Source organism: Lontra canadensis, unplaced genomic scaffold (genome assembly GCF_010015895.1).
Source record: "Lontra canadensis isolate GAN:19392208 unplaced genomic scaffold, GSC_riverotter_1.0 scaffold45, whole genome shotgun sequence".
Classification (NCBI taxonomy): domain Eukaryota; kingdom Metazoa; phylum Chordata; class Mammalia; order Carnivora; family Mustelidae; genus Lontra; species Lontra canadensis.
Genome location: NW_022631039.1, coordinates 11000496 through 11011785, shown reverse-complemented (window position 1 = coordinate 11011785; position 11290 = coordinate 11000496).

Genomic DNA, 11290 nt, shown 5'->3' with positions numbered 1-11290 from the left:
TAATGTTGCTTTTGGACAGTATTTGGTACATGTTCAGTTCTTGTGAGTCTCCCACAGCTGCTCTTTGAGGCCATGTATGTTCTTTCCTTGTTCCCCACTCACAGCCACCCTATAAACCTGGGGCGCCTGGGTGGCTCAGTCTGATTAAGCATCTGACTCTTGATTTCAGCTCAGGTCATGATCTCAGGGTCATGAGATCGAATACCCTGTCAGGCTCCATGCTGGGTGTGGAGCCTGCTTAAGATTCTGTCTTCCTCTCCCTCCGCCCTTCCCCACCCTCTTTCCCAGGTCTCTCTCTCACATCTGGGGCCTTGGCTGGGACAGATGGGATGGCTTCATGTGGCCTCTCATCCTCCAGCCAAATAGCCAGGATGCTTCCCATGGTGGAGGCAGGGGTCCAAGAAAATCAAAGTCACAGAAACAAAATCACAGAAGCCCCCTTGATGTCTAAGCTCAGATCACAGAGCTGGCATACTACCATTCCACCACAGTCTCCTGGCAAGTGACAGGGCCAGCCCAGTTTCCAGGGGAGGGCTAATAGGTTCCACTCTTGAAGAGAGGTGATGCCAAGTCACATGGCAGGGGGCGTGGATTCAGGGATGGGTGGAGAATCAGGGCCATTTTTACAATCAGTCTACTGCCTGCCCACTTGGCCAGATATGCCAGTACAGATCATAGCCTCCGGAATTCCTCAGTGGCCTCGGTCCTGACAACTCAGCTCTGGTTAGCCATTTCTGCGTGTCGTTCTGGTAGTATGCTTCTCCCTCTCTCTTACCTAATCACCCATTGCCTAGTCCCCTGACTCTACTCCTTCCGGTGGACAGTAGTGCCCTGCACCTGCCTGGACCAATTAGTCTCCTTTCTGTGGGGGAAAGCACCCCAGCTTTCATTTGGGAAATTGTGCCTCCCCTACTCATAGGCCCTGAGCAGGGCTGATTAGACAAGGATGGTCTCATGACTCCGGCTAGGTGGCTCAGCGTTCAGTTAGACTCAAGTTAGCACTGTTTAGAAAGGGAGGCTCCCTCTCTTCTAGATGAATTGTTGGATGTCTAGAGGGTGGAACCCCGGATGGGGCTGCCAGGACCACCATGTGGAGAACACCTGCCTGGGTGCAAAGCCAACACAGGGAGGAAGAGGAGAGAAGCCCCCTCCATACACCTCTTTGTTCCTGGATCCAACCATGCCTGAAGCAGATATCTGGACTTGTCAGTCTCTGAGCCAACACATTTCGCCTCCATTTGTAAACTTTCCAAATTTATTTTAGTTTTCTGGGTTAGGCTGGTTTGAATGGGTTTCTGTTGCTTGCAGCACTAAGAGGGTTGGCTAAGAGCACCAGTCCACAGACGGTTGTGGATGTTCACTTTTCACATTCTCAGTGAGCTCTCTTCATTCATAACTGCATTGGCCAATACTTTCTGACTGCCCACTATGTGCCCGGCACCACAGCGAGTGCAAAGACCTTATGCATCAGTCTCCCTGAGTTTGGTTTTCTAGAGTCCTGTGTCACGGTGGTTCTATACCTGAGTCAGCACAAGGTCCTATATGTGAGCCATACGTGTATCCTGTCCCCCCAGCAACTCCTCACCAAGTGACAAGCTATGAAGGCAAGCATTTATGCCCCAGGAATTTACCAATTTCTCAATAATACTACCCAAATAACATAGCCTAATTACATGCCACCTTTCCTGATCACCCATGTTTACTAGGTAGTGTGCCCAACATTTTACATATTTCAGCTCATTTCGTGTTCACGGTGACCCTCTGAGATGGGTTTTTGTCCTCTCGTTTTTACAAATAAAAAGTGAAACTCAGGAAGGTTTGTGACTTTTTGGATCAAAAACTCAGCCCTGTCTACATGAAAGCCCATCCTCTGTGTGGAAATGTCACCTTTGTGCTGCTCAACACAATTTTACAAATCTAGGTGTGTCCCAGGGCCTAATCCAGTCTTTCCGAATTGTGACCCACTCTCCCTGTCTCCGCATCCCCACCATCCGCTCACCTCTCAGTGTTCAGCCACCTGGCTTTCTCTCCCATCATCCCCCTCGACCTGCTATCTCCCTGACAGGAAGCCACAGGGCACGCTTATTCTTATCTTAACTGACCTTTATTGAAGCAACACTGGGCACTGTTTGCCCTCCCTTGGCAAATTCTCACACACCCAGGCTCGGGCTACCAGGGGTCAAGGTGTACCGATAACTCTCTCAACAGCTTGATTTCCCACTGGCCCCTCTAGCCTTTACACACAGCAGTCGCTCAATCATTGCCCATTATATCAAACCGAAATCACATCCAGATACAGGGCTCCCAAGCTGCTCAGGAAAATGACTACCTCCCTCCTGTCAGATGGTTTGGCTGCGTGCATTTGAAGCACTAGGACAAGGTTTGCAAAGTAAAAGCCCACAGAGGCCTTAGCAAGCAAGGCAAACACAAGAAGTGAGCAGGTGCAAGAAAGCAACGCAAGACCAGGGATGGAGGGCGGTTGACACAGAGGGACAGGAGAGAGCATGGGGGGCGGTGCCGGGTTGCAGATCCCCCAACTGAAGGGGGAACCAGCCCGTGGACTTTGCTGTGGGGAGGCACACCTTGTGATACCTGATCTTCAGGCTTTCTCAAAGGAAGCTAGAAATCTAGATTTTTTATTTACAATGTCTTGGTGAAATGTTGGCAGTCAGTGCAAAACTGTAAGGGAGAGTATCTGTGATGAGCCAAAGAAAACATGCCTGTGAGCCCGATGGGGCCAAGCTGTGAGTGCGTAACCCCTGAAATAGAGGGTCCGCACCCGTTGGCACATTCACACCGCCCTAGGGAATAGTGGGGTACCCCATAACAAAGGACGTGATTTGCTTTTCAATTTTAACAAGGGAGCTGTGTTTGAGGCTAGTTGGCAGTTTCAGTTTCTAGATGAAAAGATGCTGATTACCTTGTTTTGAAGATGTCCTTTGTTTGAGGAAATTCACCCAGTGGGCCCGTCATTGGCAGGAAGGCGGGACCCGCACAGTGTTCTGGGTAAGGGGGGACCATGAGCTACCATGAAACCAGCCGCTGGTTCCACAGACCAAGAGGTAAAGGGTCTGTTTAGTTGTGCAAATGAGCTATATCTTTACCTTGACAGTGTCTTGAAAGGGAAGGGAAATTATTTTCTTTAAAGAGAGTTTGGATTCTCGATGTCACCAGCATTGAATAAACACAGTGATTGTGTGTTCATGGACCATGTGGGGGGTTTCCACAGAAGGAAATGGATGTTCAGTTTGTCTCACATCCACGGGCAGGAAGGACTATAGGGTGCAGAAGGGAAGAGCCCGCTGGCGTGGAGCTGGGGACTCCTTAGTAGCGAGAGGTGATCTGGGCCCTGCCTCGTGAGAGCTACAGGGACAGAGGCCCTGACTCCCCCACTGGGTGCTGGGAAGAAACCTCCTGGGGCGGGGGGACTTAGTTGCATTGGCAGAACTTAAATATGTTAGGAGGGAATTGGTTCAGGGATGCAAGCAGGGCGGGCAGAAATGGCGGCTCAGAGCATAGGACCCAGACCAAGATTCAGGAGGCCACCACAACAGATGTGTGGCACATGGCCCCATCCCTCAAGAATTCCCCAGAAGCTCTTTGAGGAGGGAAAACCCAGGAGAAAGACCAGAACTCCCACAAGTCTGAGCCAGAGCAATCTTAGAAGCATTGTGATTTGAGCAGTTAAAACCCCCATGGTGTCATATCCCCCAGTCTGGTGAAATGGATGATAGCCATCACTAGGAAATTCACCCCACAGAAACAGGAATGCAAATAGTCTTTGAAACACACAGCTGTCCATTCGTTTGTGGAGTTGATCTGAAACAACAAGAACGGGCAAAAGCAAAGGATTTGTGAAAGGATACATGACAGTTGCATGTTGGACTGGAACATAGTGATTGAAATATGGAGAAGGTGTGAAGTCACGGGAGAAGGCTTATGACATAATAAATGAAAAAGAAAAATACAAAATTGGATGTAACAAGATGACCTTGGCTGAAAGGAGTTTTTTGAACCCCAAGTGAGGGAGGAGAAGAAGGAGCAGTTCTGGCCAAGGCAACCTGTTGGATTGGCTTGTCCATGACCGCTGCATAGCCACTCAGAACTGAGTACTGTGGACACTGGTGGGGGGTGGGGTTTTCCTAATGCTAACTTCCATGTGCTCGCCTTTCCCGGGGACGGGTTTTCTCCTGGAAATAGAAGTCATACCATTGGTCATCCTCGAAAAGGTGAATCTCGGGGCCTGAAATGAATCAGGTCAAGCTTTAGACTGGGCTGAAGGTGACCATTCTTTCTGGCTTGACTTTGGAAGCCAGAAGATGGCCCGGAATGGAATTTTCACAGGAGCCAGAGAGCCTGCCCTTGACCCATGGAGTGTGCCGAGCAGTCCTCTCGGTTGTCTGTGCAGACCCCACCCAATGCCCCTCCTCCCAGTAAACCCAATGGGCCCTTGGCGGCCATCTTCCACAGTATGTCTTTGCCCACTTGGCCACGGTGTTGGATTTTGAGTGGACTCTTGGCCTAAACTGAGCCAATCCGCAACCCCTCCTCCCGAGAAGATCTGAAATAAATACCTGGATATTTCAAGCTCATTACGGCCTCTCTCTGGAACAGAAGAGGAGTAAACTTGCCAGGTGGGCCAGAGGAGCATACACCAGTCTGCAGAAAAAGAGAAGAGCAAGGTGCATGCCATCCAATCTCTTTTGCCATTTTTAAGTGTTCTCAGCCACTTAATCCAATCCATGAGAAACTATCCTCAGATTGTCAAAGAATTTTAAGCAATCATTAATTAATTTTTTAAAAAGATTTTATTTCTTTATTTGAGAGAGAGAGAGAGCATATGAGCCAGGGGAGGGCAAAGAAGCAGACTCCCCACTGAGCAGGGAGCCTGATGCAGGCATTAATCCCAGGACTCCAGGATCATGACCTGAGCTGAAGGCAGACGCTTAACTGACTGAACCACCCAGGTGCCCAGCAGTCAATTTGATCCTTACTGGTGAATGAATCCGCAGAAAGTTCCTGTCTCCAAATAATTTCATATTATTCAAAAGAAGTATATACATGCATGTGTATGTGTGTTGAGGCATACATGAATGTATATGTATATACATCCACATAGAAAATAATTCATCATTCCCTTGAGGACATCATGGACTCAGAGACATAATATGCAGAAATAAATCTCAGACATAACCTCATTCACATTCAGAGATCTGCATTTTCACAGCAAACTTGCGTGCAAAAAAAGAAATGAGAAGAGAAAACGTACAATTTTGTAGCATTACATTACGTAGCAAACTGGAACATGTGCACAAGGTTTTGCTGATGCGTAAGGCTGAAGCTTTATGTCATAAGCTCTAGAGAAGCATCAAAAGAAACTACAAATCTCTTCGGTGTTATTGTCAGTATGAGCCGAGGTGCTATAATTTTTTACCCCCCCCCAAAAAAAAGTTCACAAAGCTGACTCTATACCAAAAAAGGCACACACGCTGTACCCCCAATGAACAGAGGATGGCTTTTTCAAACTATCTGGATACTTTCAGTGCTTAACTTTGAATTGCCCTGAGAGGAGGCTGTTTTATCTGTCTGTGGCAAAGAATGAAGAGTGATTGTGTGCTTGCTCTGAAACTTTTTCACTTATAAAAACCAAAAAACAGGGGCGCCTGGGTGGCTCAGTGGGTTAAACGTCTGCCTTCAGCTCAGGTCATGATCTCAGGGTCCTGGGATCGAGCCCCGCATCAGGCTCTCTGCTCTGCAGGGAGCCTGCTTCCCCCCTCTCTCTCTGCCTACTTGTAATCTCTCTCTCTGTCAAATAAATAAATAAAATCTTAAAAAAAATAACCCAACCAACCAACAAACAAAAACAAACAAGCAAACAAAAAGGGAATAGGTGATAAGACCCCAGTCCCATGGATGAAATACACAGGTGTATGTTGTATGTAAGTAGTTATACAACTGGCAGCATCTTGCTATACAACTCAATTTGTTTTATGATGCTTTCCAATGTGTAGGCCAGATCAGAAGCAACCAGGATGTCCAAAAATAGGGATCAGTGAAAAACAATGATGCTTGCCAACGAGTGACCCAAAATATTAAGACCGGTCTCGGATTTTTACTTATGTGCTGGTCGAAGTCCTTGAAATACATACTACTTGTCGAAAACACACCACTTAGTTACCAAAAATGATCTGAAGTTCCCAGAAATAAATGAGAATATTTGTACCTGCGTCAAGAGCCATTTCTCACGTGCTCAAGAAAGTCATCCCAAAACCTTACTAAATTCTAATGGATATCTCTGAAGGAGGCTGTTTAAATGGACACTAATTGATACAATGTTGGTTTGTGAGCTGAACTGCATAGACACAACGGATCACTGCTATAGCAGATATTTTTAATTTTGTCAGTTTTTTTCTCAGGCATAGTGGAAAATTCCATGTTGGGGAACCATTGGGTCCACTGTCTCCTGGATGCAGAACTTCTACCCTGATGGAGAGCTGGTTGCTGAGCTCTTGTCTTATTCTTTTTTTTTTTAAGAGATTTATTTATTAACTTGAGAGAGAGAGTGAGAGAGAGAGCATGAGAGGGGAGAGGGTCAGAGGGAGAAGCAGACTCCCCACTGAGGAGAGAACCCAATGCGGGACTCGATCCCAGGACTCTAGGATCATGACCTGAGCCGAAGGCAGTCAGCCAACCAACTGAGCCACCCAGGTGCCCCCTCTTGTCTTACTCTGGGTCTCCCAGTATCCACCACTGAAGAATTCTTATCTTCACATTCTTCTCAATTGTCATCCCTTCTTCCTTCTTGGGATCATTTTCACTCTTCTCAAGTACCTATCTTACACTAGAACTCTTTTTAAAGATTTTATTTATTTATTTGACAGAGAGAGAGAGAGAAATCACAAGTAGTCAGAGAGGCAGGCAGAGAGAGAGGGGAAAGCAGGCTCCCCGCTGAGCAGAGAGCCTGATGCAGGGCTCGATCCCAGGACCGTGAGACCATGACCCAAGCTGAAGGCAGAGGCTTAACTCACTGAGCCACCCAGGCACCCCAACACTAGAACTTTTTAAAAAACATTGTTATGTATTAATTTAATTAATCTGTACATCCAATGTGGGGCTCGAGATCAAGGGGGGCATGGCCTTCCAACTGAACCAGCCAGACACCCCTACTTCAGAATTTTTTGTAGTGAGAGCCTGTAGGTGGTAGTAAATTCTTTCTGTTTTTGTATCTGAAAATCTCTTTTTTTTTTTAAGTTTTATTTATTCATTTGAGAGAGAAAGCGGAAGCAGGGGGATTGGTAGGCAGAGGGAGAAGCAGGATCCCCCACTGAGCAAGGACCCTAATGTGGGACTCAATCCCAGGACCCGAGGATCATGACCTGAGCCGAAGGCAGGTGCTTAATGGACTGAGCCATCCAGGCACGCCGGGATTTTCTTTTTTTGTCTCACTTGGGATTCACTGGGATTCCTGAATCTGAGAATTTAGAAATTTCATCGGTTTTGGAAAGTTCTTAGTAATTGTTTTTCTGAATATTGTTTCTCTCTCATTCTTTCCATCTTTTCTTTCTTCTGAAATCCCAATCAGACATTTTGTTTCTTATTCTCTGTCTCTTTCATGTTTTCCATCTATTTGCCCCATAAATTCTGTTTAATTTCTTCATATCTAACTCCTAACTCATTAATTCTCTCTTTAGCTGTGTTTAACTGCTTGATTTACCTACTGAATTTCTAATATCAATTATTATGGCTTTTATTTATAGCAGTTATATTTGGGGAGTGCCTGGTTGGCTCAGTCAGCAGAGCATGTGACTCTTGATCTTGGGGTCACGACTTCAAGTCCCACATTGGGTGTAGATGGCTTAAAAATAAAGTCTTTTTTTGAAAAAGTTCTATTTGGTTCTTTTTCAACTATGCCAGATCATTTTTTTCATACTCTCTTGGTTCCCATTCATATTTTTCTCCTTTTATCTACATAAACATGTAAAACACATTTAATTTTTTATCCTGTGTCTGCTGATTCTAATAACTAAAGTCTCTGCAACTCCAATATTGCAGTGTCTCATTTCTGCCTTTCTAATTCACAGCAGCTTTCTCCTTGTGTTTTTGCTTTTTGCTTGTTTTTGCTTTTTGCTTGTTTTGCTGTTGTATTGAGAACTCTTATTCTTGGAAACTTGCCTGTGGTAATTCTTTAGAGTCTGAATTTAAAGTGCATTTCTGGGGGCGCCTGGGTGGCTCAGTGGGTTAAAGCCTCTGCCTTCGGCTCGGGTCATGATCCCAGGGTCCTGGGATCGAGCCCCTGCTTCCTCACCTCTTTCTCTGCCTGCCTCTCTGCCTACTTGTGATCTCTGTCTGTCAAATAAACAAAATCTTTAAAAAAAAAAAAGTGCATTTCTGGGGCACCTGAGTGGCTCACTCAGTTAAGCACCTGCCTTCAGCTCAGGTCATGATCTCCAGGTCCTGGGATCGAGCCCCGTGTTGGGCTCCCTGCTCATCGGGGAGTCTGCTTCTCCCTCTGGCCCTCCTTCCGCTCATGCTCTCTCTTTCTAGCTCTCTCAAATAAATAAAATCTTAAAAAACAAAATAAAGTGCATGTCTCTTGGTGGTTTTGTTTTGTTTTGTTTGTCACATAGGTACTATGAATTCCAGCCTCAAACTCATAGGTGGGTAGGGTCGTGTTGGGAATTTTCAAGGGAGGAGCGCCTCGGTGCTCAGTGGGTTAAGCCTCTGTCTTCGGCTCAGGCAGGTCATGATCTCGGGGTCCTGGGATGGAGCCCCATGTTGGGCTCTCTGCTCAGCGGGGAGCCTGCTCCCTGCCCCACCCCTTGCCTGCCTCCCTCCCTACTTGTGTTCTCTGCCAAATAAATAAATAAAATCTTTAAAAAAAAAACCCCACAGAATTCTCAAGGGAGAGGGGCCTGGATGGTTCAGTAGGTTAAGCTGCTGCCTTCTGCTCAGGTCATGAACCCAGGGTCCTGGGATCAAGTTCCACATCAGCCTCCCTGCTCAGCAGAGGAGTCTGTTTCTCCCACTGTCTGTTGCTCCCCCTGCTTGTGCTTTTGCTGTCTCGGTCTCTCTTGGCAAATAAATAAATAAAATCTAAATTTTATTAAATTTAAAAAAAAAGGAATTTGCAAGGAAGGAGTGCCTGGGTGGCTTAGCCAGTTGGGTGTTGGGCTCTTGGTTTCTGCTAGGGTCATGATCTCAGGGTCATGAGATCGAGCCCCATGTAGGACTCCATGTTCAATACGGAGTCTCCTTAAGACTGTCTCACTCTCTCCTTTTGCCCCTCCCCCTGCTCACTCTCTCTTTCTAAAAATCAATCAATAAATAAATCTTAAAAAAAAAAAAAAAGGGATGCCTGGGTGGCTCAGTGGGTTGGGCTTCTGCCTTTGGCTCAGATCATGATCTCAGGGTCCTGGGATCGGGCCCTCATCGGGCTCTCTGCTCTGCGGGGAGCCTGCTTCCCCCTCCTCTGCCTGCCTCTCTGCCTGCTTGTGATCTCTCTTTGTCTGTGTCAAATAAATAAATAAAATCTTAAAAAAAAAAAAAAAGAATTCTCAGGGGAGGGATGCCTGGGTGGCTCAGCCTATTGAGCATCAAACTCTTGGTCTCGGCTCAGGTCATGATCTCAGAGTCCTGGGATCAAGCCTGCATGGGGCTCTGGGTTCAGTGGGGAGTCTGCTTCAGGATTCTCTCTCTCCCTCCCCCCCTCCCTCTGTGCCTCCTCCCCAACTCAGATAAATAAATAAATCTTAAAAAAAAAAATTCTCAGGGAGACTTGTTTTTGTTTGTTTGTTTGTTTTGTTTTGCTCCCTTCACCCAGACCCAAGGCTAAAAGAAGCCCTTCACCCTCTGTGATTTCCACCCTGGTGTACCCACCGAAGGTCCCAATTCTTGAGGGCCCTACTTTATATGCAGATCTCCAACCCTAACCCTCTCCCGTATTGTACAGACTTTTTCTCCCGTGTCCCTCTGAGCCCAGAACCATCAACACAAGCCTCCAGGGCTGATTCTAGATCTAGGCCTTCTTTTCTTCTCTGGATTCTTGCTCTTTTCTCCTTCTGGTTTTTGCAATATTTTACCTTTCTTCCAGCTCAGCTGTGTTGCGTAGGTCTCTCCCTATATCCTGACCTCCCTAGCAGGGGAGCTGGAGTACTCACAGAGCAGCCCAGGCATCCCAGAAACACACTTCCCAAGAGAGGGGACAGGGAAACTGCCAGTCCCCTTGAAAGCCAGGTCCTGAGCCAGAACAGCATCCCTTCTGTTTCATTCTGTGAATTAACTTGAGTCTCAGGCGCATCCCAGAACCAGGCAGAGGAGGACTCCTGAGCACACACCTACCAGGAGGTGTAGTTACTGAGGGTTACCACACGAGGTCGCTCTCCCCGGTATCTTGTCAGTGCGGAGGCTCTGCCCAGCTCCGGACCCCATCTGCTGAAATCCCTGTCCTGCAGCTGCCAGCCTCCCACCTGTCAGGGCTGGTCCTGAGAGGAGCACGTGTTGCCTGGTGCGGAGAGGCCTTTGCATGGCCTTCCAGCCCCAGGGAATGCTAGCTCTTGGGGGAGGGTGGGGAATGGGCCACTGCTGCAGGCTCAAAAGTTTTAGGGTATCCCTAGGAGCTAGACATGGTCGAGGCCTCTGCCCATATATCTATGTACCTGGATTTCAGGTGTTTTCAACCAAGGCCCTACCCCTGACATAAAAGACTCATTTTGGTTGGGCAAGTTAAAGTTTTCATAACTGAATATCTCCTTTCTGCTAGGGGCTGTCTGTGCTCCACCCACCAATGGGGTAGCCACCGCCAGCCAGCTCCAAACCCCACATTCTAATCACCGCTTTCTTGCACCCCTCCCTATTCCAACTGTCGCGGGATGGGTTCTCCAGAAGCAGCCACTGCCGAGACAGGTCGAGGAATGACAGGAAATCTATACCTGTGGAAGGAAGAAGGAGAAACAGGACAGGGCATGGAGAAGCCAAATGGTCACACAGGCCCAGCAAAGCTCTGGCCACAGGATGGGAGTTCTGGACTAAGTGTTGTCTGCTAGAATGTCCCAAGTGAACTGGCCAAGCCTTTACCTCCAGCTCACTCAGTCACCGGAAGCAGATATGGGTAGCCCCATGGAAGGGGTGACCTTGGGTGAGGTGCCCCCTCCTCCATAGGTGAGGCCAGCCCAGAAGACACTGACTTCAGGATCTTGACCACACTTCCTACACCTGGGCAGCAAGCTCTTTCTTGCAAGTGTATCTGAGATGCAGAGTGGTGGCGGGGGGGGGGGGGGGGGGGGGGGGGGGG